At 60.7% G+C, this 700-nt stretch overlaps 1 long non-coding RNA gene across 1 annotated transcript; it reads left to right on the top strand.

Moving 5' to 3' along the window:
* Positions 1–10: 10 nt before the first annotated feature.
* LOC109365269 lies at positions 11–678 on the top strand. Its single transcript, XR_002110877.1, has 3 exons — positions 11–198; positions 388–550; positions 642–678. It is a non-coding gene; the product is annotated as an uncharacterized LOC109365269 (long non-coding RNA).
* The last annotated feature ends 22 nt before the right edge of the window (positions 679–700 follow it).

Below are 700 nucleotides of genomic sequence, written 5' to 3'. Positions count from 1 at the left end.
AGGTGCGGGGTCCGCTGCGTAGGCCCTGGAGCCATGGAGCTGCAGCTGATGGGAGCTGCTCTGCTCTTTTCAGCTCTGCTTTGTTTGCGGCAATCTGGGGGCCAGCATCACCTGCGCAGATCCAGGCTGTGACCGCAGCTTCCATTTCCCCTGTGCCTTGGAGGGTGAATGCATCACCCAGTACTTTGGAGAGTTCAGGTAAGGGCTGCCAGGCATCACCTGTGGGCCTCCAACCCTGCTGTCAGCACCAGCCAAAGAAGCGAGGAACGCGCTGCGGCACCTCCCAGCAGCCTGACAGAGCCAGAGCCAAGGCCTGGGGCTCTTTCCTGTTCCACTGCCCTCCTCACAGCACTTCTCACCTTGCCCATCCCTCCCATCTTCCCCCAGGTCCTTTTGCTGGGAGCACTGCCCACATCAGGCAGTGGAGGCAGCACCAATGCAGGACGCAACCTGCATCATCTGCATGGAACCCGTGGGTGACAGCAGGTCATACAGCACCATTGCGTGCCGAGCCTGCAAACAAGCCTGGTTCCACCGGGTCTGCATCCAGGTAGGAGCCCTCTCCTCACCCTGCGGGCACCGCAGGTGCTCAGCAGCAGCAGGCCTGGCTCACACTCACGTTTTTCATGTTTCTGCTGCAGGAACAGGCCTTGCACTCAGGGATTTATCGCTTCCAATCGCCCCCTCTGCAGAGACTGGG

Source organism: Meleagris gallopavo, unplaced genomic scaffold (genome assembly GCF_000146605.3).
Source record: "Meleagris gallopavo isolate NT-WF06-2002-E0010 breed Aviagen turkey brand Nicholas breeding stock unplaced genomic scaffold, Turkey_5.1 ChrUn_random_7180002000352, whole genome shotgun sequence".
Classification (NCBI taxonomy): Eukaryota; Metazoa; Chordata; class Aves; order Galliformes; family Phasianidae; genus Meleagris; species Meleagris gallopavo.
This window is presented reverse-complemented; position numbering and strand designations above follow the sequence as displayed.